The sequence below is a fragment of the Chiloscyllium plagiosum genome, chromosome 36, assembly GCF_004010195.1.
Source record: "Chiloscyllium plagiosum isolate BGI_BamShark_2017 chromosome 36, ASM401019v2, whole genome shotgun sequence".
Lineage (NCBI taxonomy): Eukaryota > Metazoa > Chordata > Chondrichthyes > Orectolobiformes > Hemiscylliidae > Chiloscyllium > Chiloscyllium plagiosum.
In genome coordinates, this window is record NC_057745.1 from 27,416,144 (window position 1) to 27,442,376 (window position 26,233).

General features: G+C 42.9%; 1 long non-coding RNA gene across 2 annotated transcripts in view; it reads right to left on the reverse strand.

The window, feature by feature from the left end:
- LOC122541065 overlaps positions 1–26,233 on the reverse strand; it is a 341,169-nt gene that overhangs the window by 183,462 nt on the left and 131,474 nt on the right. The window contains exons 1-2 of one of the 2 annotated variants that reach the window (XR_006309507.1): positions 1,871–1,924; positions 447–559 (exon numbers count right to left, since the gene is read on the reverse strand). This is a non-coding gene — a long non-coding RNA (uncharacterized LOC122541065). Of the gene's footprint in view, positions 1–446; positions 560–1,870; positions 1,925–26,233 lie in introns of those variants that run through there. The other variant, XR_006309508.1, reaches the window with a different exon arrangement.

Below are 26,233 nucleotides of genomic sequence, written 5' to 3' on the forward strand. Positions count from 1 at the left end.
TCCCTCACTCACCCGTTGTACTCTATGCTACTTTCTCCCCACCCCCACCCTCCTCTAGCTTATCTCTCCACGCTTCAGGATCACTGCCTTTATTCCTGATGAAGGGCTTTTGCCCGAAACGTCGATTTCGAAGCACTTTTAAATACCTCACTCCACTCACTCCTCAGTCTTACCCTCGATCAAATCAGAAGCCAAATTTATGGAAGTTGTTATCATAATTTCCAGTGTTTGAGATCACCTTAGCTGATCATGACATTTTATTCGAGTTTCTCTTACTGTGAGATATGATGTGCAAAACTGATTCATAAGCTCCGCAGTCTCAGGAGATACAAGGAAATAAATATATTCACGAAAGAAAGGAAATCTCTCATTGTCTCCTGGACGGCTTGCACTGAATGTGAATCAAACATAGGAAAACGTCATTGCAACAGAAACAAAACACTTACCCAAGTTGTTCATCAAAACCAATCTGTTCTACTCCACGTGGTTAGATTTCATTTCTTGATCTCACCCCTTCCCTTTAATCAGGCCAGTTGTGTTGATGACATGACCGCTAGCCCTTAAGGTGGGAAAATATAAAACATAGATCAACTTTGGAACAAGTCTCCTTGATTTTTGCACAGTAGTTAACAATCACCACCAATCTCCCCATGAATTGCCTGAAACTGCACTTTGTTCTTACTCTTGACTGGACCAGCTCATCTGTGCTCTGAGCACTTTTCTGATTCAATTGCATCAACTCCCAATCCACTCCCATTGTACAGGGGCCCTGAACCGAGAGCAATCCCAATCCAAGCGGAACATTCCTTGGCAACATCGAGTTGTACTTGTCACAATTCAATACTGGTCATGTTCCGTGACAAAGTGTTGGACTTTTTTCCTCTATGCACCAAAATGCTTGCATTTATGTAGCCCCTTTAATGTGGTAATGCACTCTGCAGGGTGAATATATTACTGAACCGCAAGGTGTGATGCAAGAAAAAGTGACCAAAAGCTACATACTTTTATAAGAGAGGAGGTGATTGAAGTGAGAAGGTTCAGGGAGGGAGTTTCAGATTTTAGGACCAATGAAAGCATGACCGTTAACAGGGTAGCAACCAAACATGGGGATGCACATGGGGCCAGGACTGAAGGAGCAGATTTCTGGGGGATGTAGGAGGTTATAGCAATAAGGAGAGGCGAGCACATGAAAATATTCCCTACCTGCTGCACTGTGTACTGCACTGACTGCATCTTGCAGTGCAGCAGTAGGACCTTCTCCAGTTCCCCTCTTCTCAACAGCATTTTTAATGAAATTCTCCATTTTCAATCCTTTGGTTTCCCAAAATGCCAAATGCAAAACTACGAATGGAACTTTTTATATTAGAAATGTTGCGTACTTCATAGAATCCCTACAGCTTCAGAGCTGGCCATTTGACCCATCAAGTGACCCTCTGAACAGCATCCTACCCAATCCCTGTAGTTCGCATGGCTAAACCTGCATATCCCTGGATGCTATTGGGCAATTTGGAATGACCAATTCACCTAGCCTGCATATCTTTGGACTGTGGAAGGAAACCGGAGCACCCGGAGGAAACCCATGCAGACACGGGGAGAATGTGTAAACTCTATACAGTCAACTCAGGGTGGAAATGAACCCGGGTCCCTGACGCTGTGAGGCAGCAGTGCTAACCACGGAACCTATTGTAGTGTCCTACATGACATTTATGACTACACTTCAGAAGTACTTTATTGGCTGAAATGTCCTGAGTTTGCAAAAGGACACTATATAAATGCAAATCCTTCTTTCTTTATCTAAAACAGATTTTAAAAAACTGAGCAAATTTGACATTCCTAATAGTTCAAAGATGCAAGCAGTGATAGTTCTTACCAGAAAATCAACTTGCGTCCGCTGCGAGATTGTTTAAGGCCTTAATGACAGAATATCAACCAGCAGTATTCAAGAAAACTCCTTCTATAAATTCCTACTCACTACGTCAGCCGGCTGCCTGCTTGAATTACCTCTTTGACCTTGCTTCCCAGTGGTATAATATTCCACAGCTCCTTAGCAACAGCTATCAATGACCACTCCCATGAAGTTCAACTTTGAATAAATCTGTTTACATAAAAGGAACTTCCTTTTTAATGCACACGCTCCTGTAATTAGTCAGTTTAGCCATAACAGAACTTCTGCTGACAAAATAATGTGAGAATGTACCCATACCTCAGAGTTACTCTCCAAGAATAGGTCAAAACTCTATTGTAACATGCTGAAGATGAACACAGTGGCTACCTTGCTCACGATCTACAGATCTTCAAATACTCTCAGGTCAGATGTAAAACAAGCCAAGAATAGCACACATGTGAACTAAATACTTCTCTACTGTTTTTCTAATGACATGTTCAGGAAGTTTCAATGTGGCCTTTTTTGCATGAATTGTATTTGACGCATTCCTCAGATGGCATGGAAACCACCATACAGGTGGTCCCACACTGTGAACCTGGAGAGTGTGGTCAAGTGTCATCTGCTTATAAATTGGTTAGAAATGTTACAATCAAACACAATTTTGTTTTTTTATTCATTTGTGGGACATGGGTGTCACTGGGTGGGCCATCATTTATTGTCTATCCACATAGTCATGCCTTGAGAAGGTGGTGCTGAGCTGTCTTCTTAGGGAGAGAACTCCAGGATTTTGACCCTGTGACAGTGACGGAACAGTGATATATTTTCAAGTCAGGATGGTGAGTGGCTTGGAGGGGAACGTGTTCCCATATTGTTACTACCCTTGTCCTAGATGGACGTGGTTGTGAGTTTGGAAGGTGCTGTTTAAGGATCTTTGGTGAATTTCTTGTAGATAATACACACTGCTGGAACGGAGTGTCGGTGGTGGAGGGAGTGGATGCTTGTGACTGTATAAAACTTTTCTTAATTATTATTGGGACATGGGCCAGCATTTATTTCCCAGCCCTCGTTGCCCTTGAGAAGGTGACTGTTTATGAAACATTGCAGTCCATGTGAAACATGTACTTTCCCCAATGCTATTAGGGAGGGAGTTCCAACATTTTGATCTATATCCAAGTCAGGATGGCGAGTTTCTCTTTCTCTGCCCTTCTTGTTCCTCCCTCTGCTACTCTGCTTGACATCGGCTAGGGTCTCTGTCACAGGCTCTGGGTATCGGTTATAGGCTCCCACCACCGCCACTCACATGATGGCCATGTCCAAGTTGGAGCCATAGGCCATTTTCGTACCACTGAAGCCCCAACCCATGCTCAACCGAGCAATACCACCATATATGGTCACAGTGGTTCTGCACTCGTTCAGGTGGGTCTAGCCTCAGACCTGGAGCCTCGGCTCAGCCTGTGAATCCGGGCCAGGGGGATTCAGCCTGGGATCTGCTCCTCACTCTCTGGGAGACGCCGGGCTGCCATGGAGCCACCTTCGCCTCATCCTTTTGTTGTTCCCACTGCTGCCAGACGCCTCCTCCTTCATCGTTCATTTGGCAATGGCTGCCACTGCTCTCTGGGCCCATGTAGCCATCTTAGTCCACTATCTTGGATTCCACAATACCAACACAACTATTGCTGCCTCAGATCCCTAAGAATCGCCATTTGGGACTCCGATCCCATAATCCAAGTCTCAGGTTTGAAAGGTGCTGTCTCAGGAACTTTGTTGATTTGCTGCAGTGAAGGAAGTGGATGTTGAAGTTAGTGGATGGCGTACCAATTAATCAAGCCGTTTTGTCCTGGATGGTGCTGAGCTTCTCAACTATTGTGGGAACTGCACCCATCCAAAAAAGTGGAGAATGTTCTACTACACTCCAGACTTGTCGCTTGTAGATGGTAGACGGTTTTCAGGAGAGGAGGTGAGTTACTTGCAGCAGAATTCCTAGCCTCTGACCCACTCTTGTAGGCACAATATTTATATATCTAGTTGTGGTCAATGTTAACCTCTAGACTGTTGCTAGTGGGGATTCAGCCATGGTAATTACAATTTGTATCATGCAATGATGGTAAGATTTTCTCCTACTGGATATGATCATTTCCTGGCAATGGTGTGTGGAATAAATGCTGCTTACCACTTGTCAACCCAAGCTTGGATGTTGTCCAGATCTTGGTGCATTTAGATATGGACTGCTTCAGTATCTGGAAGTCATGAATGATGCTGAGCATTGTGCAATCATCAGCAAACATCTCCACTTCTGATCTTATGATGGCAGGAAGGTCATTGATGAAGCAGCTGAAGATGGTTGGGCCTAGGTTACTACCCTGAGGAACTCCTGTGGAGATGTCCTGGAGCGGACATGACTGACCTGGTGGTAAAATTATCGATGAGTTTCAGGACCAGTTAGACTGAAGTGGTGACATTCCAGAGATAGAGATTGTAGGGATCTGAATATTCTGCCTCTGCTTTGGTTATATCAGTGTACAAACAGTTGAATTTGAGTAGAAAGCTGTACAGGACATTGGTTAGACCACTTTTGGAATATTGCGTGCTATTCTGTCTCCCTCCTATAGGAAGGATGTTATGAAACTTGAAAGGGTTCAGAAAAGATTTACAAGGATGTTACCAGGGTTGGAGGATTTGAGCTACAGGGAGAAGCTGAACAGGCTGGGGCTGTTATTCCTGGAATGTTGGAGACTGAGGGGTGACCTTCCAAAACTACAGAACATAAGCTTAAGGTGAGAAGGGAAAGATTTTAAAAGGACCTAAGGAGCAACTGCGTGTATGGAATGAGCTATCAGTGGAAGTGGTGGAGGCTGGTACAATTACAATATTTAAAAGGCCTAGGAAAGGTTTCGCGGGATATGAGTCAAATGGTAGTAAATGGGATGAGATTGGGTTGGGATATCTGGTCGACATGGACGGGTTGGACCAAAGGGTCTGTTTCCATGCTGCATAGCTCTATGACTCTATAAGTAGACCATTCGGCCACCACTCAATAAGGTCATGACTAATTTGTTTGTGTTTCAGATTCCACATTCCCATATGTTCTCGATAACTTTTGATTCCTCTGCCTAATAAGACTTTATCTATCTCTGCCTTAATCAATGATCAATGCCTCCATTCCTTCTGAGGGAGAGATCCAAACACTAACATCTGTATTTCGCCAACTTTCTTTTAATTATGCATGTGGTCAACAATGTGACAATGACCAGATAATCTGTTTTGCCCTTAACTGAGGGATAGTTGTTGAAAGCTGCGGATTATTCTGTACTGTTCTTCAAAGTAGTGCCATGTGATCTATTTGAAAAGGCAGGTGGAGTCTCAGTTTAGTACTGCATCCGAATGACAGCACCTTTAACAGTGCAGCCCTCCCTCGGTGCTGCACTGGACTGGCAGCCTCACTCCTTATGTGCTCAAGATCTGTAGTGAGGTTTGAATCCAGGATAAGACAGGGATGATGCCCTGGGCGTGGATGGGTTGCAATGGAAAGTCATGGGAGTGATCCAGAGCAATTTCAAGAGCTGCTAAATTGTATGGAAGAGGTTTGTATGTGTCTTAATAGGTGGCAATTTGCATGAAGTACTTCTGATAAACCATAGAACAAGGAACAGTACGGCACCGTACAAGTCCTTTGGCCCTCAATGTTGTGCCGACCTTTTATCCTACTCTAAAATCAAACTCACCTACATACATTTTACTATCATCCATGTGCCTATCCAAGAGTCGCTTAAATGTCCCTAATGCCACTGCTGGCAGTGCATTCCACACACCCACCACTCTCTGTGTAAAGAACCAACCTCTGACATCTCCCTGAAACCTTCCTCCAATCACCAATCATGGGTCAAACGACAAGATCTCAGAAGAGGTTCCCTGAAAAGACAAATAAGACAGAGCCTTCACCGGCACACACAATCTCAGCAAGGCCCAAAGCCCTTCCCAGAAAAGTCTTCGGAAGTCAAGACGGGTGAAATTCAGCTGCTAATTTATGCACAGTAAGCTCTGCCGAATTGATGTGCCAGGGATCTAACTAATCCATTTTGTTTTGAGTCATGCTGCCCGAGCAACAAATATTGTCCAGGGCACCAAGAGAACTGTCTGGCTTTTTCTTTTAGCCAAAATAGTGCTTGGAAATTTTTCCCACCTGGTCAGAGCGACAGCACTTCCCACAGGGAATAATCAACCTGGATTAGACACAGACATGGTGCAGGCAGGAAGGTGGAACAGAGGCCCAGGTGAGATCATCCATGATTGTATGAAATGGTGGAGCAGGCCCGAGGGGCTGAATGTCCTCCTCCTGCTCCTAGCTTTTCTGTTCTACACCGATGGAATCCGGAACTCAACCCCAGAAATATCCATGGTGGGGGCAAAGCACAAGGCAAAATATGGAACACATCTGCCTGATGCTCCACATAGATGCAAAAGATCATGAAGTTGACAGAGAAAAACTTTATGCTCATGTGGGACCCAGAGAAGACCAAGGTCCATCTGTTTAGGGGTGACGACAGAGAGCAGCTCTTCGTGCTAAGGATAGACATGGTGGCTCAATGGTTAGCACTGCTGCCTCACAGTGCAAGGAACAGGGGGCGACTGTCTATGTGGACTTTGCATGTTCTCCCTGTGTCTGTGTGGGTTTCCAAAGATGTGCAGGTTAGATGGATTGGCCATGGGAAATGTGAGATTTTGGGGATAGGATGGGATGTTCTTTGGAGGGTTGGTGTGGACTCAATGGGCTGAACAGCCTCTGTTTTCACTGCGGGATTCTAAGGTGAGAATGCTTTCCCTAAAAAGATATGGTTGATAAAGGTCAGTTGAAACTGTCAAACCTGAGATCAATTGACTTTTATTCAGCTTATAACAGGCCAAGGAACTAAGGCGGTAGCTGGAGATAAGCTACAGATCAGGTGTTTTCTAATTGAAGGAAAGACCAAGCTCTAGGGGACGAATGGCCTCAGCCTATCCTGGCGTTCATCACAAATTATTTTTAAACTTATTTGGGAGAGATGCCTTTGAGGAAAACAAATATGAGCAGAGGAGAAACAAAAGTCAAACTCTCTCAGTTCAAACTAAGTTTACAAGGAGACACGCAGTTGGCATCATTCCTGGGATCAGTTATAGATTAAACAAGGAGATTGGCTGAAAGAAATCACTGTTTTAAAAAGCATAGTTATCAGAATTTGTCACTTGCAATCCTTACAGCAGGGTAAACCTTCAATGCTAATTTGTAAACATGTGAATCCTTACAGCAGGGTAAACCTTCAATGCTAATTTGTAAACATGTGAATAGACCATAATTTTCATAATAACTATCTGGAGTGTAATCTGTCACATGTGCCTCTATTTCGATGCACCTGGATTTGATCCATTTGACGGCAGTAATTTAGGGTTTTTCAACCTGAAATCTGTGCTGGTAATGCCCCTTTAAATGCTACTGTGTGGGGCAATTGTAACTTTGGCATTGTGTAAGTGCAATTAATTTCAGTCAGTTCTTGAGGAGGTAGTATCAGTGTCAGCCATTTACGAGTTGTCACTTTAAAGAAACTATCTAACTACTCTCTGCTAAAGCATCTGTGACCTAGTTACACAATATAGTGCTATATTTTAACCCGTACTGAACACAGCTAAGCTTGCACATCCTGACTGGATGAACCATTTGTAAATATGTTTGCATTTAATTTTGATTCAAAGTTTTCTCAGAGCAGTAAACTGTAACGTGAACAAATATTATGCAATACAAATTAAAGTCAGATTTTTTGCTGTTTAACTGAGGAAAGGGCAGGACTAAAAGAACAATATTGCATTCACTAAATTAGCCAATTTGCGTCAAAGTGCATTTACTGATAAAGTTTTACAAGAACTGTACAGCACTGAAACACAATACAGACACGTTAGCTTTCTGTGTTCTCAGAATTCCTTAATCTAGAGATACAGATCTAATGTGTAGCTTTGCAACTAGTTTGTCAGCAACACAACACAGGGAGTCTCACAACATTTGTATACATCTCTGAGCTAAAGCAAAATTGCGTGAGTTGGACAAAAAGGATCAGATTCGAATTAGTAAATGGAAAACTTTACGCTAATAACAGGTTTTCGCAATTGTTGAATGCAGTATAGACCTTCCTGTATGCAAATAGACTTCTGGAATTTTCCATATTAATGACAGAAGTGACGACATTTCAAAAGTACTTCACTGACTGTAAAGGGTATCTGAGGTTCTGAGAAGTCAGAGCAGGAAGTAAGCCATCATGTCAGCTCCACCACTGAATAAAATCATGGCTGATCCAACTGTGCCTTAACCACTCCCACACCCCACCTTCCCCTTTATCCTTGACTCCCTTGCAGATCAAATAACTTAGCCTTGAACATAAGTAATGACTTAGCCTCCACGGCTTGCTGTGGGAGATCATTGCCAAGTTGGATACTTCTCTGAGAGAGCAAACAAAACCTGCCCATCTCCATCTTACATTGGTGACCCTTTAAAATGAAAGTGTGGCTCCCCAGTTTAAGATTCTCCCTGGAGCGAAAACATCCTCCCAGTATCCTGTCAAGTCCCTTCTAAGTATTGATAGAGTCACTCCTTATTCATCTAAATTATAATGAGTATTGGCCCAACCGGCTCAAATTTTTTGAATATATATTTCTTAACCAACCTCTTCAGAGATGTTATCACACACCTCTGAAGCAAAGTTAAAAATAACACACCACCAGGTTTTAGTCCAACAGGTTTAATTGGAAGCACTAGCTTTTGGAGCGCTGCTCCAAACACCTGATGAAGGAGCAGCGCTCCAAAAGCTAGTGCTTCCAATTAAACCTGTTGGACTATAACCTGGTGTTGTGTGATTTTTAACTGTGTACACCCCACATCAACAGCGGCATCTCCAAATCATGACCTCTGAAGCAAATGATATTCATTCCTGGGCCTCCTGGCTCAAAATGTAGGGACACTACCAACGTATCACAAGCAGACCCAGCAAGCTTTTCACTGAAGGGAAACCTCTCCATGAGCAATGCCTATCATTAGGCCATGAATATAATAAACTTTGCTTATGATTCGAGTCAATTTGACAAGGAGGATGAACTGGAAGGCCTCCAGTCTCTAGATTAACACAGTCAAGGGTTAGCACAGTTCTCTCTCTACTGAGAGATGGTCTCCTCAATTGGATACAGTATTGGCTTAACGACAGGAAACAGAGTCTGGTGGCAGAGGGTTGCTTTTCAGACTGGAGGCCTGTCACCAACAGTGTTCCACGGGGATCAGTTCTGGGTCCTCTTCTGTTTGTCATTTATGTAAATGACTTGGATGAGAATATAGAAGGCATGGTCAGTAAGTTTGCAGGTGACACCAAAACTGGTGGCATAATGGACAGTGAAGAAGGTTTTCGAAGATTACAGAGGGATCTTGATCAAATGGTCAATGGACTGAAAAATGGCAGATGGAGTTCAATCTGGATAAATGTGAGGTATTGCATTTTGGTACAACAAACAAGGGTTTGGCTTATACAATTAATGGTAGGGCCTTGGGTAGTGTTGTCAAACTGAAGGACCTAGGGACGCAGGAACATAATTCTTTGAAGTTTGCATCACGTAAAGACAGGGGGTAGCTAAAAAGGCATTTTGGCATTCCTGCCTTCACTGCTCAGCCCTTTGAGTATAGGAATTTAGAATGGGTTGTAGAGGACATTGGTGAGGCCCCTTCTGCAATACTGTAACCAGTTCTGGTCGCCCTGTTATAGGAAGGACATGATTAAGCTGGAGAGGTTTCAGAAGAGATTTACCAGAATGTTGCCAGGTGTGGAAGATTTCAGTTATAAAGAAAGGCTGAACAGGCTGGGATTTGTTTCACTGGAGTATAGGAGGTTGACAGGTGACCTTAAAGAAGTTTCTAAAATAATGAGGGGTACAGATAGAGTTAATGAGCAGTGCTAACCACTGTGCCACCGTGCCGCCCTATGTTGCCAGGTGTGGAAGATTTGAGTTATAAAGAAAGGCTGAACTGGCTGGGATTTGTTTCACTGGAGTATAGGAGGTTGACAGGTGACCTTAAAGAAGTTTCTAAAATAATGAGGGGTACAGATAGAGTTAATGGCACTTGTCCTTACTCGAGGATAGGGGATTTCAAGACCAATGGACAAATTTTTAAGGTGAGGGGAGAAAGACTTTAAAAAATACATGCGGGGCAAATGTTTTACACAGAGGGTGCTTCACGTCTGGAATGAACTTCCTGAGGAAGTGGTGGATATGGGTAATGTTTATAAGAAATGTGATAAGTACATGAATAGGAAAAGGTTGGAGGGTTATGAGCCAGGAGCAGGCAGATGGGGCTAGTTTAGTTTGGTTTGGGATTCTATCAAGCATGGACTGGTTGTATTGAAGGGTCTATTTCCATGCTGTACAACTCTATGACACTATCTCTTTTAAATTACTGAAATATGTATACATTAACAACCATGTTAAGGGCCTTAAACCAGTTATGGAATCAAGGACTCTGCTCTGTCATCGTGATGCATCTAGTTGTCAACAAGGCACTGAGGCATTCCAATTTCTATCTGGAAGATTCTAAGTGTTCACAATCTCAGACTGCAGAGCTTTGAAGTGGCAGACGAAATTTAATTTAGATGAATCTGAGGTGTTGCATTTTGGTAAGGCAATTTAAGGCAGGACTTATACTGAAATGGTATGGTCTTGGGGAGCGTTACTGAACAAAGAGACCTTGGGATACATGTTCATTGTTCCTTGAAAGTGGAGTCACAAGTAGACAGGGTAGTTACAAAGGTGTTTAGTACACTTGCCTTTATTGGTAAGTGCATTGAGTACAGGAGTTGGGAGGTCATGTTGCAGATGTACAGGACATCGATGAGGCCACTTTTGGAATACTGCATTTAGTTCAGGTCTCCCTGCTATAGGAAAGATGTTGTTAAATTTGAAAAGGTTCAGAAAGTTTTACAAGGACGTTTCTGGGATTGGAAGGTTTGAGCTATAAGGACAAGCTGATTAGGTTGGGGCTATTTTCTCTGTAACATTGGAGGCTGAGAGGTGACCTTATAGAGGTTCATAAAATCATAAAGGGCAGGCATAGGGTGAATAGACAGGATCTTTTTCCCAGGGTAGGTGAGTCCAAAATTAGAGGGCATAGATTTAGGTGGAGAGGGGAAAAATACAAAGGGGACCTGAGGGGCAATGTTATCACGCAGGTGGTGGTGTGTGTATGGAATGAGCTGTTAGACAAAGTTGTGGAGGCTGGTACAATTACAGGCATCTGGATGGGTGCATGAATAGGAAGGCTTTAGATGGATATGGACCAAACGCCAGTAAATGGGACTAGATTTATTTAGGATATCTGGTCGGCATGGATGAGTTGGACCGAAGGGTCTGTTTCTGTGCTGTTCAACTCTATGACTCAAAAACTCTTTACATTTTCCATCTGAGCATCCAATATCTACATCTGCCAAGGTTTGTGCAGATGTGGTTTGGGATTATGCATAACCTTTGTGGAGATCAAAGGAATCTTCTGCGTCATGTCTTTCACACAATGTCCCTGGATTCTTCTGAACCCTGTTCAACTTTCCAAATTTCATCAGGGTTGACATTACTCTGCTGAAGGTTAAGCACAGGATTCCATTGAAACTAGTGCAATCTGTAAAAGTGCCGTGGGACATCATGGGCTCCTGATGGATGGAACTGTAAAGCTTTGAGGGTGGCTACTTCAATGGAAATCATTTTGTTTTGATGTGAATAATTAAACAGCTTCACAGATGACAGCATGTAGTGACAGTGCTTTGCAATATTGTTATCTATAATCATTGACAATAATCCATCTTCTCTGACAAAACTAAAATAAAACTGGTGCCTCAAATAACAAAGTCCATCACGATTTGATGCTTCAGATCAGAGAGGCAGTCGCTAACACCATGTGATTCACGGTGTAACATCATTGGTTGAAGTTATCAGCAGCCAAGGGACATATCTCAGTAGAAGATTCTAGCCAAATGCTGTCCACTGGGTATGAGAGAGGAGGATCATGGAAAGACTGGGAAATAAATAAAATATCATGTTGCTCAGGGCCATAACCAACCAAGGAAACAAGCAAAAACTAGCCAACAGCTTCAAAAAATATTGACAGCACCAAACACGGCTAATGGTACATGCAATTAAATGTCACAGGGTCATACAGCAAGGAAGGAGACTCTTAGGTCCAACTTGTCCATGCCAACCAAGTTTCAATGTCAACCAGGTTTTCCAAACTATGGCCTTGGTCAGAAAGAAAAAAGGAAGCATAGGAAGATGGGAACTGATGAAGCCCTTGAAGTATATAACGAAAGCAGGAAAGAACTTCAATAAGGAATTAGAAGGGTGAAAAGGGGTCATGAAACGTCATTAGTGAACAGGATTAAGGAGAATCCCAAACATTTTTATACATATATAAAAGCAAGAGGGTAGCCAGAGAAAGGACTGGCCCACTCAAAGACAAAGGAGGGAATCTATGTGTGAAATCAGAAGAGATAGGTGAGGTCCTAACTGAACACTTTGTGTTGTTATTCACCAAAGAGAAGGAGTTGATGGTGGACGATCTCACGGAAGGGGGTGTCAAGTTTTCAGTCAAGCTTCTTTTAAAAAGAAAGTGGTGTTGTGCATCTTAAAATGTATTAAGGTAGATACGTCCCTGGGTCTTGGTGAGATCTAGCCCAGAATATTGAGTGAGGCAAGAGAACAAATTGCTGGAGCACTGGCAGAGATCTTTGTATCATTTTTTGGCCACAGTGAGATCTCCAGAGGACTGGAGAAATGTCAATATTGTCCCATTGTTTAGGAAAGATAGCCGGGATAATCCTGGAAATTACAGACCTGTGAGTCTCACGTCGGTGGTAGGGAAGTCATGGTCAAGATGGACTGCACGGGTTTGTGCGGGGAAGGTCCTGCCTCACTAACTTGATCGAGATTTTTGAGGAGTTGACGAAGGTGATTGATGAGGGAAAAGTGATTGGTGTTGTCTACATGGACTTCAGTAAAACCTTTCATAAGGTCCCTCATGACATACTGGCACAAAAGGTGAAGTCACACGGTATAAGGTGTGAGCTGACAAGATGGATAGGTGCATCATCCTCGTCATAGGAGACAGAGGATAGCGGTTGAAGGTAGCTTTTTGGATTGGAAGGTTGTAACCAGTGGTGTTCCACAGGGATCAGCCCTGGGAGCTCTGCTGTTTGTGATCTAGATAAATGATTTGGAAGAAATCATAGCTGGTTTAATTAGTAAGTTTGCGGATGATACAAAGATGGGTGGAATTGCAGATAGTGAGGAGGATTGTCAGAGGATGCAGCAGGATATAGATCGTTGGAGGCATGGGCAGAAAAATGGCAGGTGGAGTTTAATTCAGACAAATATGAGGTGACGTAATTTGAAAGGTCAAGTACAGGCAGAAATTATATAGTGAATAGTAGAACTCTTCGAAGTATTGATATACAGAGGGATGTGGGTGTGCAGGTCCACAGATCGCTAAAGGTGACAGCGCAGGTAGATAAGGTAGTAAAAAACTGGAGATGTGTTGCTGGAAAAGCGCAGCAGGTCAGGCAGCATCCAAGGAACTTCGAAATCGACGTTTCGGGCAAAAGCCCTTCATCAGGAATAAAGGCAGAGAGCCTGAAGCATGGAGTGTTCCCTGGATGCTGCCTGAATTGCTGTGCTCTTCCAGCACCACTAATCCAGAATCTTAATCCAGAGACCTGGCAATGAGCTGGGGACCCAAGTTCAAATCCAATCGCAGCTGTTGGTGGAATTTGAATTCAATAAATATCTGGAATTAAGAGTCAAATGAGGACCATGAATTTGATTGTCGGAAAAATCCATCTGGTTCACTAATGCCCTTTAGGGAAGGAAACTGCTGCCTCTGTCAGTTGGCCGCTTGCTGCTATCCCTGGGGAAAGAAACTTCCCCTTGCTCCTGAGCAGCCTTCCAGAGAATTTCCAGAGAGACCTTGCTATAGTGTAGCACTGCCTTTTGCCAGCTCTCTCACATCTACAGGGGTGGATGGAGACCATGAGCAAATGTTGAGTGGTGTTTCTGGGTGACAAGAGAGTGAAGTTCTGTCTGAAAGCCTGTGGAATATTTTGGAGCCTGGAAGGTCAAACCTCCTGCCCCAAGATCTTGATGTTTTACCTGCACTTGCAATGAGCCAAAGAGACTGTAATCGTGCAAGAAACCCTGACGCCGGTCTCCACACGTGTCCCCTTGTGGGACAGTCTTGACCAAGCGGGCAAAGATATATAGTGAGAGGAGGTTGGTTCAAAACTGAGATGGGGAGAAACTACTTCTCTCAGAGGATTGTGAATCTGTGAAACTCACTGTCCCAGAGTGCAGTGCAGGCAGAATACAGATTCAAGAAGGAAATGCATATATTTCTAATGAAAAGCGAGACAAGGGCTATGGGGAACAGGCAGGAAAGTGGAGTTGAGACCAAAATAAGGTCAGCCATGATTGTGTTAAATGGTGTTTGGGGTTGAGGGGCTCCTGATTCCTCTGTTCCTATGTGCCACACTTAATCTCAGAAACATACTTCCACCACGTACCTCTGTCTCAGCGTCATTTATACCCAGACAACGTGTAGAGCTAACCACTTTCCCTGTACTTATCAACCTATTGCAGTTCTCTGGAATATATGCACTGCCTTTAATAAGATTTACTGAGGTGACTAATCTGTCCATTGCTTTAAGGTCATCCTTAATTAAATAGCCCAGCTGCACTTAAACTGACACAAACCTTCCTGCAATGGCTAAAAATGAATCTAACTCAATATAAAAATGAATCAAAACAAAATTAGGACTTTCGGATGAAATATTTTTTATTAGTGCCTCATATATCCTCTGACCTTTCTGATATTGCTTAAAACATGCTATTAAAAAGAGGAGTAAGAATCCCTCACTTTGCATACTTTCTTCCTTTATAGATTCTGAGCTCTGCCCTTTGATAAGCAGATTAGACAAAGTGTTGAGGTCTCAACCTCTGTAAAGTGGTAAACCAGAAGTTCAATGGAAAGGCAGCCAATATCATCAAAGACCCCTTCCCACTCCAGTATAAATCTCTTCTAATCTCTTCTGTCAGGCAGAAGATACAAAAGCTTAAATACATGTACTAACAGGTTTGAGAACAGCTTCTTCCCTGTTGTTATTAGACTGTTGAATGGACCTCTTGAATTTCAAATCTATTGCTGAACTTGCTTTTTGTGCACCTTCTCTGCAGCTGTATTCCTCACTCTGTGATCTTTGCGTGGTACGATCTGTCTGTTATGCACGGAAAAGAGAACTTTTCACCGCATTTAGGTATATAATAATTCAAATCAAATCAAGTTCACAAGACAGTTTCAGATAAGGAAGACTTTTTACTCTATATCACATCTCTGTTTGGACGATACTCCCTGAGACATCCACCACTGTAGACATTCACACCCACCGCCACCAGTACACAGCACCAACAGTGTGTACCATTTACAAAATGCACTGTAGCAATCTGCCAATGCTGAAATCAGTCAGTACTGAGTTCAATTTCCACTGCAGCAAGAGCCATATCCCAGAGTGGAGGGGATGAGAGAACACGCTAATGCTCCTCATTATGGACCAGACTATCATGAAAGGCTGACATAATTTATTGAATTGTCAAGATGTTGAATTATTTGATAATTGAAAAGGCTGCCTGCCTGTGTCCGTGAGAGGCGAAGCAAATCTGTTCTACTATTTTCAATAGCTGTTTGTTGACGTAACCCTATGCTCTAGTAATGTAACATTATTACTGCTTGACTGTTTCCCTTAACGTATTATTAACACAGTGGAAAGATGCACATTCACAGTTTGGTTGGCAACTCATGGTGGTTGTTAAAGGATTAGTTTTCAAGGCTGTTGTGTTACGAATTAGGAATCAACTATCAAAGGAGATTTACATCTACTGAATACATTTTCATGATTTGGAGTGGGTTTTTTATTTACATACAGTGAAGTCTGTCATAAACATTTATAAATTTATTTCTTTTCAGCATGGTTCCTGAGGTCTGCCATTGGTGGATTCTGTGAGTTGGCATGCAGGACATAAGCTGAAAGGATGGCGAGTGTGGAGTATATTTGCATGAGTTGTCATTAATTTTGCATAGAAGCCACAAGGGTCATTGAGGGTGGTTGGATGTAATGGATTGGCATGTATTGGCATGGGCTGGTGATGTTGGTGGGGGCATTTGATGGGGTTGGCAGAAAAAGGGCTAAATGGCCTAAAGGACCTGGGATCCGAGATAACCGATGTAGGCTCGGGAGCCCATGATAAGGTTAAGGTCAGGATTACCTCCAATCTGCATCTGGGGAAGGCAAGGAAAGGGTAGCAGCAAGGAAAATCCCATGTCACAAACCCACCTCCTCCCTGAACAAAGATCCTATTATTAGGTAGACTTTTTCCTGAGGTAGAAACATAGTAACATAGGAACAGGAACAACCCATCAAACCTGCCCTACCATCCCATATGCCTGAATGCTGACTGAGTGTTTTGCCACCTTTTACTCACTCCATTCCCATAACCTTGTAGGGCGTTGGTAATCAGAAATCTATCAATGGCAATCTCAAACATACTCAAAGGCTGAATTTCCACAGCCTTCTGTGGTAGAAGTTCACAGCTTGATGAACCGGGAAGTTCCTCAATTCCCAATGTCTGACTCTCAAGTTAAAATCCATTCCATAAAGTAAAGAGCACCTCATTATGTGTGGATATCAGGTTGCTGTCAGCCAAGGCCCAGTTGGTCAAATCTTGTCTCTGGATCAGGGTGGTTGTGGATTCAAGGTTCAGTCCAGTGATTTGTGCAGACTGTCACTCCGAGGAACACTACAGATGAGATATTGAATTGTCTGCATCTATGGATGGATGTAGAGGTTTCCATGGCAATACTTGAAGATGAACAGGGATTAGCCAATATTCGTGACTAACAACACAAATTAGCAGGATTATCACATTGCTGTTCTGTGTGCTCTTCCTGTGAACTGATTGGTTGCCACTCTTCCTTGTGCTTGCAGTGTTTATAAATCAAAAGGTGTTTTATCGGCTACAAAGCTTTCTGGAATATCCTGAGGTTGCAAAAGGTGCTGTTGAAATGCCAGCAGTGATCCAAATGTTGCAAAGCATCATGCTTGCCCACTTGATTTTTTTTGTATTCACTCACAGGATATGGGCATCCCTGGCTAGGCCACATCCCTAACTGCCCACAGGGCTGTTAAGCGTTAACCATATTGCTGTAGAACTGGAGTCACACGCAGGTCAGATGAGGTAAGGATGACAGATCCCCTTCCCTAAAGGGCATGAATGAACCACATCAGTTTTTCCCGACAATCAATAATGGGTTTCCTGAACATCATTCGAACCTTAATTTCAGATTCTTTACTAAATTCAAGTCCCACCATCTGCCATGGCAGGATTTGAACCTGGGTCCACAGAACATTAGCTGAGTTTCTGGGTTATACCGGAACGTAAGAAAAAGGAGCAGGAGTAGGCCATCTGGCCCGTCGAGCCTGGTCTACCAAGCAATAAGAACATGGCTGATCTTTTCATGGACTCAGCTCCACTCACCCGCCATTGCCTCCCCACATGTTAGCTATCCCATGATGTAAAGTTTACTCGAAGCATTTATTAACAGCCGCAGTGTTCCATGAGGAACTACAACTTCCATCAGGAATGAATCTGGCCCCAGAATGAGAGGTATTTCTCAGCAATGCTGCAATAGACTTTTGCAGAATCGGCCAAACAATTGCGAGCCTTGCTCCCTGTCGAAGGAATTGGCTGTTATTTATTTCTGCTTTATCACTGCTCCTCAGTTAATGAGAAAGTATAAAAAACAATATTTGCCAGCTGAATGATCATAATCACCCAATGTATTGTATAGACACAGGATGTTTCCAATGGTTCAGCTCAGTGTTTGCAACAGGAAGTCATTGTACCTGAATATATATCTTGCTCTGATGAAAGATGAACACATTATTTTCCTACACAGCATTAACTCATAGTTAATGTCTTCCACAAGTCCATAATGTGTGAGCAAGTTAGGGTTATCTGTCTTCCACATAAGTCTTTTTTTCTCTTAAATCCCCTGAGAATTGCCAATGTCTTCATCAGAGCTTTTCACCTGAAGATTTGTGGAAATAACAGTTTTGGTTCTGCAGAAATTGATTTCAATAATGAAACTACAGTGGAGAAAGCAATCACTTCTGACTGACTAAACCCGAGCTTCTATGAATGTTACCGGGATGGAGACAGCTGATATGAGACTTTACTGTAGCTTAAACTTTAGTAACTCTCAGAATGCACTCTTCTATTTAGAGTGACAATTATAAACCATCACCAGCATCAGGATTTCAGCATCATTTTATTTCTGAATGTCTCCTCTCCTACTCCAAAGGCTACAGGACTATGTCCTCATGGGTCAGTGAGTGTAGGATGAAATACTTTCCCCTGTTTCCATTCAACCCCTATCTCACCATCTATTAGTGCCAGGGTGCTCTTGTGTAGAGTCATGCAGCTTGGAAACAGGTCCTTTGTCCTAACTCATCCATGCTGACCAGGTTCCTCAACTGAACTAGTTGAATTTGAGTTTAGCCCTCTAAACCTTTCCTAGCCATGTACTTGTCCAAATGTCTTTTACATGTTGTAAATGTTTAAATTGATCCATTTCTAAAATGAGTGACTGTCATTCCAAGAGTAGATTATTATGCAGAGTATGCTTGGAAAAGCCAGAAAGTGCACAATATTACAAAGCATGAGCCACACTCAATGTGTTGATATGAAATATAAAATATTAGTAAGCAGGTGCACCAAGTAATTAAAAAGGCAAGAGCAATTTTGGCAAATGTTGCAAATTTGACCTTTATTTGGGGCAGCATGGCGGCTCAGTGGTTAGCACTGCTGCTTCACAGCTCCAGGATCCCAGGTCCCAGCTCCAGGATCCCAGGTTCGATTCCAGCCTTGGCTTGCACATTCTCCCCGTGTCTGCATGGGTTTCCTCCGGGTGCTCCGGTTTCCTCCCATAGTCCAAAGGTGTGCAGGTCAGGTGAATTGGCCATGCTAAATTGCCCATAGTGTTAGGTGCATTAGTCAGAGGGAAATGGGTCTGGGTGGGTTACTCTTCAGAGGGTCAGTGTGGACTGGTTGGGCCAAAGGGCCTGTTTCCACACTGTAGGGAATCTAATCTAAAAAAAAAATTGCTCAGTGGTTGGAGCCTAAAAATAGGGAAGACTTGTTATAACTGTACAGAGTGTAGGCGAGACTGTACCTGGAAGACTATCTCTAGTTTGACCCCAATACTAAAGAAAAAATACACTGGAGGTAGTTCAAAAGCGATTCATTCAGCTGGTACCTGGAGTAAAGGGTTTCACCTGTCAAGAATGGTTAAACAGGCTGTGCCTTTATTCATTAGAGGTTAGAAGAATGAAGGGTGATCTTATTGAAATAGTAAGATTCTGAAGGGTCTTGATGCATTAGACATTGAGAAGATGTTTCCACTCGTGAAGGATTGTCAAACTGGGATGGCATGGTTAAAGATTAAGAGGACACTCATCAAAACCAAGGCGCAGAAGAATTTCTTCTTCCAGAGGGTAGTGAATGGCTGGAATTCTCAATCCCAGAGAGTTGTGGAGGCTAGATCACTAAAACTATTTAAACAGGCAGTAAATAGATTTCTTAAATATCAAGGAGCTGGTGTAAAGAGGACTTGAAGCCTGGGACAGCTCAAGCATGACCTTGTTGAATGGCAAGGCAAGTTTGAGGAGCTGAACTGCCTATTCCTACTCCTTTTGCTTATTTTTCAATGTTAAATTGCATAAAGAGAGACCCTTTTGCCCTTGTTCGTGCTCAATAAAACAGAATTTGAGGTGTTTTGCTTTTTCCAGTCGACAGCAATTTTGAAGTGTTCAATTACTTGTTATGACTGAGGTGTTAACTGAGAGGAAGGGACTGGAACACACATTGGCTCTTTGTTGTCAGCGCTGCTGGTTGTCAAGCAAGTTGCTGCATGTACTGATTGGGGTGGATTTTCGCTGCCTATAAAGAGGATTCTCTCCCACCAAGGGTTGCAGTCTGGGTTAGTAGGGTGGAAATGTCAGTTAATGATGGATGTGGGGTTTAGTCACTGCACTGCAAGAACTGGGAAAATATTCACTACATGGGAGTACTTCCACTTGCAAGTTCCCCTGCAAGTTGGCCGCCATCTTGACTTGGAAACATTTCGTCGTTCCTTCAGTGTCGCTGGGGACACAGTTCTGGAACTCCTTCTCTGATAGCACTGTGGGTCTATCTATACCCCAAAACAACAGCAGTTTAAGAAGGCAGCTCACCAACCATCTTCTCAAGGCTGTTATGTTTGGGCAAACATTACTGGCCTAACCAGTCATGCCCACGTGAATTAATAATAAAATTAAAAAGCTGTTGGGAAATCATGTTTTGGTAGACAAAATTAATTCCATGAAATTAAACATTCCAATATAATTTTACTGAATTAAAAATTTAACTATTTTTTCAAAATTAAAAAGTAGCCTTTTTAATAGGCTTGCTGAGATAAATCACTTTAAGACACCAAAATTAAAAATGTCTGATAACTCATAATAAAAATTCATAGATTTTACTTTAACAAGATTTATTAGAATTTTAAAAGGATTCATGTTAAAAAAAAAGTCAATCCATTTTAACTCTAAAACAGTGTGGACCTCCTCATTAAGTATTCACAAATTGAGAGAAAGCTCCTTCCATGTTTGAAATGTTAAAATATAATTACATTTAGAATCAGTGGACAACTAGTCCATATTCATATTAGTCCAGATTCAATTAGTCCAGCTTTATACTGGCTACATGTTTTGAAGTGGTAAATACTTAGGACTAGCTTTGTGTGTCCACTGACCAGAACCTGAACTGGATCATCTATGTACATACTGTGACGACAAGAGCAGGTCAGAGGCTGGGAATCCTGCAGCAAGTAATTCATCTCCCGACTCCTCAAAGCTTGTCCACCACTTACAAGAGTTTTGATGGAACACTGGATGAGTGCAACTCCAACACACTCAAGAAGCTTGATGCCATCCAGGACAAAGCAATCTGCTTCATATTACCAAATTCACCACCTCCAACATTCATTCCTTCTACCACTGACACACAGTGGTAGCAGTGTACTGTTTATAAGCTACAATACAATAAAAAGGTGCTCCCTCTCTTTGGAAGCACCTTTCAAATCTGCAACCTCTACCACCTACGAGAACATGGGCAGCATATACATGGGAACACTACTGTCTACAAGTTCCCCTCCAAGCCACTCACCATCTTGACTTAGAAACATACCGCTGTTCAGTGTCACTGGTCAAAATAGTGGAACTCCCTCCTTAATAGTATTGTGGGTCTAGGCTTTGGATGGGGAATTGAGAATTGAACTGCACCTTTGAAACAAAGATTCTCTACTTTTGTTTGCATAGCCAATGACAAAGTGGACAGTTCTTCAAAAACCTCACAAAATGACTAGGTCACTGTTTTAGCTGACAGGAAGTAATAAGAAAGAGTCATAAATCTGCCTCTCTCTTGAGAGTGAATTGGAGAAACACATTAAGAGGGCAAAATAATAATCTTCTGTAAAGAGCCAGAGCCAATAATTTATCAAAAACGAAGGTGTGTCATTAAGATTGTCATTAGGAGACGGGGATGCTGCAGAAGGGCTTGGACAGGTGAAGAGAGTCGCCAAAGAAGTGGCATATGGAACACCAGGTGAGGGCGTGTGAGGTTATGAACTTTGCAAAGAGGAATAGAGGCATAGACTATTTACTAAATGGGGAAAGGCTTCAGAAACCTGAAGCACAAAGGGACTTGGGAGTCCTCGTTCAAGATTCTCTTCTGGTTAACATGCAAGTCCAGTTGTCAGTTAGGAAGGCAAATACAATGTTGGCATGCATTTCAAGAGGGCTAGAATACAAGAACAGAGATATTTTGCTGAGACTGTATAAGGCTCTGATCAGGCTTTGTTTGGAACATTGTGAGCAGTTTTGGGCTCCATATCTAAGGAAGGATGTGCTGGCATTGGAGGGAGGCCAGAGGAGGTTTAGAAGAATGATTCTGGGGATAAAGGGCTTGTTATTTGAAGAGCGATTGAGGACTATGGATCTGTACTCCATGGAGTTTAGAAGGGGGGGAATGGGGGTGGATCTGATTAAAATTTACAGAGTACTGAGAGGCCTGGATAGAGTGGATGTGGAGAAGATGTTTCCACCAGTAGGAGAGACTAGGACCCAATGGCATATCCTCTGAGTGAAGGGGCAACCCTTTTGAACTGGAATGAAGAGGAATTTCTTCAGCCAGAGGGTGTAGACACTTAGAACTCACAGCCACATAAGGCAGTGATGGCCAAGTCATTGAGACAGAGATAGATAGGTTCTTGATTAGTAAGAGGGTCAAGGGTTATAGTGAGAATGCAGGAGAATGGGGTTGAGAAACATTTCAGCCATGATAGAATAGTGGAGAAAACTCAATGAGATGAATGGCCTAATTCTGATTCTATTTCTTACGGTCTCAATGGGAGGAAACAATTGAAACTTTGAGAGTGGCACAGTGGCTCAGTAGTTAGCACTGCTGCCTCACTGTGCCAGGGACCTGGGTTCAATTCCAGCCTTGGGCGACTGTCTGTGTGGAGTTTGTACATTCTCCCCGTGTCTGTGTGAGTTTGTCCGGGAGCTCAGGTTTCCTTCCACAATCCAAAGATGTGCACTCAGGTGAATTGGTCATGCTAAAGTGCCCGTGGTGTTCAGGGTTGTATAGGTTAGGTGCATTAGTCAGGGGTAAATAAAGGGTGGGGGAATGGATCTGAGTGGGTTACTCTTTAGAGCATTGGTGTGGACTTGTTGGGCCGAGGGGCCTATTTCCACACTGTAGGGATTCTATGAAAACGACAAAAGACTTGATGTCAGTCTCTGCATAACTAGATTCTAATCCTCCGCTGCTCAATAAATCTGCACAAAAATTATCCTGTGTTCTTTCAAAGTTTTTGTATCATCTTTGATCAGTTTTACTTTCAGCTGACATGAAAGATAATTTTGGAACTTGTGACGTTGTTCTGTGCTGTGTCTCATGGTGACTCACTATTCAAATCAATTGGTATTTGAGGAATTTGACCTTGTTCAAAGTCATAGAGATAGTATCAATAAAAATACACAAGGCTTGCTCAGATAGAAAGCAGTCCCTCAGCGCATCACAACTGGAGTTCAGTCTTGGAGTCATTAGCAACAGTAGAAAAGGAAATTCAGATGTGAAATCATCACCTTTGCACACTTACTGGTTTCAGCCTTTCCTCATTGGGTAATAATCTTGTCTCTGCATCAGAAGACACATGGTTTAAGTCACAGTCTAGAAATGTGAGCAAGAATCCAGGCTGACCCTTCAGCAGTGTGCTGCTGGTGTGCTACGCTGCTAGAAGTGCCATCTTCTAAAGGAACAGAAAACCAAGGTTACATCTGTGCTTTTGGGTTGGGGCAGAAAAATCCCCAGATACTTCGTGAAAACAAGCATAGGGCAGCATGGTGGCTCAGTGGTCAGCACTGCTGTCTCACAGCCCCAGGGACTCAGGTTCGATTCCACCTTTGGGTGACTGCGTGGACTCATAGAGTCCAACTGCACAGACTAGTGCCGATCAAAATGTCCATCCACGCTAACCCAATTTCCCTGCACTTGGCCCACAGCTTTCCTGTCCATGCATTTGTCCAAATGGCTTTTAAATGTTGTTTATGTACCCGCCTCAACCACTTCCGCTGGCAACTCATTCCATGTGCATACCACCTTCTGTGTAAAAACGTTTCCCTTCAAGCTCCTTTTTACTCTTTCCCCTCTAACCTTACATTGATGCTCTCTAGTCCTCGATTCCCCAGCCCTGGGAAAAAGACTGAATGCATTCACCCAATCCATGACCCTCATGACTCTTATACACCTCTATAAGGTCCCCCTTTGGTCTCCTATTCTCGAAAGTAAAAGGTCCTAGCTTGTCCAACCTCTCCCTGGAACTCATACCTGGCAACACCCTTATAAATTTCATCTGCACTCTATCCTGTTTAATAGTATCCTTCCTATAACAAGGTGATTAAAACTGAACACAATACTCCAAGTGTGGCCTCACCAACTGCAATATAGCTTCCCAACTTCTAGACTGATGAAGGCCAGTGTGCCAAAAGCCTTCTTCACTGCCCTGTCTACCTGTGACTCCACTTTCAGAGAACTATGAACCTGAACTCCAAGGTCCCTCTGTTCCATTATACTCCTCAAGGCCCTACCATTCACCATGGAGATCCTACCGTAATTTGACTTTCTAAAATGCAAGATCTCACACTTATCGATATTAAACTCCATTTGCCATTTCTCAGCCGAACTTCCCCAGCTGACGAAGGTCCTGCTGCAATTTCTGATTACCTTCCTCACTGTCTATGATACCACCTATTTTAATGTCATCTGCAAACTTACTAAGCATGCCTTGTACATTCTCATCCAAATCATTGATTATAGGTAACAAACAGCAATGGGCCCAGCATCAACTCCTGAGGCACTCCACTAGTCACAGGCCTCCAGTCCAACAAGAATCCTTTCACTACTCCCTTCTGCTTCCTACCATCAAGCTAATTGTGCATCCAATTTGCCAGCTCGTTCTGGATTCCATGAGAGCTAATCTTCCGGAGCAGCCTACTATGTGGAACCTTATCAAAGGCCTTACTGAAATCCATATAGACTACATCTACTGCGCTGCCCTTATCAACCTTCCTGGTTACTTCCTCAAAGAACTCTAACAAATTTGTGAGGCATAATCTCCTACTCACAAAGCATGCTGACTACTCCTTAGTAAACCAGTCTTTCCAAATGCATGTGTGTCTTATCTGTTAGAATCTTCTCAAGTACCTTACCCATCACAGATGTTGGGCTTACTGGTCTACAGTTCCCAGGCTTTTCTTTGTAGCCCTTTGCAGAATAATGACACAACATTCGCTACTCTCTCGTCTTCTGGGATCTCACCTGTGGCTAAAGATGACACAAAAGTATCAGCCAAGGCCCCTGCAATTTCTTCTCTAGGTTTTTGCAGGGTTCTTGGATATATATGGTTAGGACCAGGAGATTTATCCACCTTCATATATTCTATTACATCCAACACCTCCTCTACTTTGATATGGACTGTCCCCAAGATATCAGCACTAACTTCCCCAAGTTCCCAAGTCTTCACATCTTTCTCCACGGTAAACAGAGAGGAGAAATATTAATTGAGAACCTTGCCCATCTCCTGCAGTTCTACACATACATGTCCCACTTTGGTCATTGTAGAATCTTCAGGGCATGATAAAGGTGAATTGGCCATGATAAATTGCCCATAGTGTCCAGGGGTGCGCAGCTAGGTACATTAGTCAGGGGTAAATGTAGGGTAGGGGAATGGGTATGTATGGATGGAGGGGTTTGTGTGGACTTGTTGGGCCTAATGGCTTGTTTCCACACTATAATTCTACCATTCTTGAGGGGTCCTATTCTCTTCCTAGTTATTCTTTTTTCTTTAATATACTTAATGTATCTCTTTGGATTCACCCTAATCTTCTCAGCCAAGGCTATCTCTTGCCGACTTTTCACCCTCATGACTTCCTCCTTCAGTAAACTCCTATATTCCCTGTATACCTCCAAGGATTCCCAGCTGCTTGTACATGAGCCATGCCTCCTTTTTGCTGGTCAAAGCCTCAATATCTCTTGTCTCCCAGGGTTCCCTATTCCTGCCAGCCTTGCCCTTCACCCTCACAGGAACATACAGACCTTGAACTCTAGCTATCTCACTTTGAAAGGCCTCCCACTTGCTGGAGATCCTTTTGCCTGCAAACAAACTACTCCAATCGACGCTTGCAAGCTCCTGTCTAATTCCATCAACATTCCTTGCCCCAATTTTAGAACTTGAATATGTGGACCAGTTTTGTCCCTCTCCATAATTATTTTAAAATTAATGGGTCTATGGTCACTGCTCCCAAAGTGCTCCACCACTGTCACCCCCGTCACCTGTCCTGCCCTATTTCCCAAGAGTAGGTCGGGATTTACCCCTTCCTGAGTAGAACCCTCTATATACTGTTTGAGCAAACTACCCTGAATGCACTTAAGAAATTCCAGCCCATCCAATCCCTTAATACTCTGGCAGTCCATGTTAGGAAAATTAAAATCTCCTACTATGACAACCCTATTACTCCTGCAAGTCTCCCCAGTCTCCCTGCATATTTGTTCCTAATTCCCATTGACTATTTGGAGGCCTTAGTACAATCCCAACATCAC